The following is a 2,918-nucleotide window of genomic DNA, read 5'->3' as shown; positions in this document are numbered from 1 at the left end:
TGAGTTTTATGCTTCTGCTCTGCTTCAACTCACTGAAGACCTCAGGTCTATCCCCTTTCTTCTTCTTATGGGTATGGGGGTTGACCAGATGATCTTCAGGTACCTAACAGACTTAATCGTTTCATAATAACACCACTGTAATTGATTTTCCAGTTTAGCATTTACAAAGCATTTGGACAGCGTCTTCTGCTCATGCAAAAACCTTGTCAGAAAGGCATCATGGACATTATTTTCACTGTTTTACAACCAGGTAGGGAAGCCAGCTGATGAAAGCTTTCATGTCAGGTAAGTTATCCCTGAGGGTAACAGGAGCTGAATCGCACTGGGAAACACTCGGAGCGGGTGGAAAACACCTGCCTCAGAGTTATTCCATCCAGTGGGGAGGGAGCTGGGGTATTTATATACCAACCCTGCCAGTCGTCAGGGGACATTAATTTATTGGCATTTCTAGCCTGTCATACATGTAGCAAAGTGGGCTCAAGGGACCAGAGGAATCCTTGGGGCAAAAACACATGGATTCTCGCAGTTGAGAAAAGGTCAGTGCACTGACATGATTAGCATGAGGAGATATGGGCAGCCACCACCAGCATCTACTACAGTCTTCTTGGGAAGGTGCTGTTGTCATCTTTACTTGCAAATAGGCGTGTAAAATGTGATTTTAGTTGAGTACATTGCTATTCTGAACTCAGTTGCCTTACATGGGAAAGGGGACTTTGCAAATGTAGTTAAGAATCTGGGGATGGGAAGATGAAACTGATTCAGGTAGAATGGGGATGCCTGTAACCTCAAGGCAGGCCCAGCATAGTCACAAGGGTCCTTACAAGAGGGAGGGGTAAGGCCAGAGCGGGGGAAAAATGCTACTCTGATGGCTCTGAAGGTAGAGGAAGGAGCTAGGAGCCAAGGAATGTGGGCAGGTTCTAGCAACTGGAAAAGGAAAGGAAAATGTATTCTTCTCTGGAGCCTACAGAAAGAACCAGCCCTGTGGACATCTTGATTTTTTTTTTTTTTTTTTTTTTTTTTTTGAGACAAGTCTCGCTCTGTCACCCAGGCTGGAGTGCAGTGGTGTGATCTCAGCTCACTGCAACCTCTGCCTCCCAGGTTCAAGCAATTCTCATGCCTCAGCCTCCTGAGTAGCTGAGATTACAGGCACCCGCCACCACGCCCAGCTAATTTTTGTACTTTTAGTAGTGACAGGTTTCATCATGTTGGCCGGGCTGGTCTTGAACTTCTGAGCTCAGATGATCCACCCACTTCGGCCTCCCAAAGTGCTAGGATTACAGGTATGAGTCACCGTGCCCAGCCTTTTTTTTTTTTTTTTTTTTTTTTTTTGAGACAGGGTCTCACTCGATTGCCCAGGCTGGAGTGCTGTGGTTGATCCTGGCTCACTGCAGCCTGAACCTCTGGGGCTCAAGCCACCTTCCCACCTGAGCCTCCTGAGTAACTGGGACTACAGGCTCATGCCACCATGCCTGGCTACTTTTTGTATTTTTTTTAGAAATACAAAAGGTTTCACTATGTTGCCCAGGCTGGTCTTGAACTCCTGAGTTCAAGCTATCCTCCTGCTTTGGCCTCCCAAAATACTGGGATTACAGGTGTGAACCACTGTACCCAGCCATGCTGACATCTTGGTTTTAAACTTCTGACCTCCATAACTCAAAGAGAATCAATTTGTATTGTTTTAAGTCCCTAAATTTGTGATAGTCTGTTACAGTAGCAATTGGAAACTAATACAGAGACAGTGGATGGATATTGGGTGGGTTAATGGAAGAGTCTACCACAGATATCTAGCAGGTATCTTAAACAGCTTGCATAAAACAGAAATTTTGATTTTCATCATCCTTACCTCTTGCATCAAAGTTGTTCCCAATCTCAGGAAACAGCCCCGTGTCATCCACCTGCTTAAGCCAAAAACCTTGAGGTCATCCTGGATTTCCAGCCTGTTTTTGTTTAGTTTTGAGATGGAGTCTCGCTCTGTCACCCAGGCTGGAGTGCAGTGGCACAACCTTGGCTCACCACAGCCTCCGCCTCCTGGGTTCAAGTGATTCTCATGCCTCAGCCTTCCGAGTAGCTGGGACTACAGGCTTGTGCCACCATGCCCGGCTAATGATTTCTAGCCTTTCCTCACATTCCCACCTCAAATTTATCAGCAAATCCTACTGGCTCTTGCTCAGTAGGTGTATACTTATCCCCAAACTCACTGAGTTGTATATATTAAATATGCAACAGCTTTTTGCGTGTCAATCATACCTCAATAATGTGTTTTTTTTTTTTTTAAAAAGGCCACACCCAAATCGGACGTCTTCTCAGGACCCATTCCACCTGCCATCATTTCCACCTAGGTCATGACTGCAGCAGCCTCCCACCTGGCTCCCTGCTCCACTCATTCTCCTGCTAATCCATTCTCCAGAGTGTCTTTCACAGTCGTACATCAGATCCTGTCCCTCCCCTGCTCCAATCCCTGCAATGGTTTCCCGTTTCATTAGAAGGAATCCAATGTGCTTGCCACGGCTGAAAGCCTGACTGATCTGGCCCTGCCTGCCTTTTGCCCCTGCTTTCAGCACCCTGCTCTGCAATACTGGCTTTTTTTTAAAGTTATTATTTAATTTTTCCATATGGTATTGGGGTACAGGTGGTATTTGGTTACATAAGTTCCTTAGTGGTGATTTGTGAGATCCTTGTGCATCCACCACCTGAGCGGTGCACACTGCATCATGTATGTTGCCTTTTAGCCCTCATCCCCCTCCCACTCTTCTTCCCAAGTCCCCAAAGTCCATTGTATCATTCTTATGCCTTTGTGTCCTCATAGCTTAGCTCCCACATATCAGTGAGAACATATGATGTTTGATTTTCCACTCCTGAGTTACTTCACTTAGAATAAGAGTCTCCATTCTCATCCAGGTCACTGCAAATGCTGTTAA

This window comes from Macaca fascicularis, chromosome 9 (genome assembly GCF_037993035.2).
Source record: "Macaca fascicularis isolate 582-1 chromosome 9, T2T-MFA8v1.1".
NCBI lineage: Eukaryota > Metazoa > Chordata > Mammalia > Primates > Cercopithecidae > Macaca > Macaca fascicularis.
The sequence above is the reverse complement of the archived record's forward strand: the minus strand, read 5'-3'. Positions refer to the sequence as shown.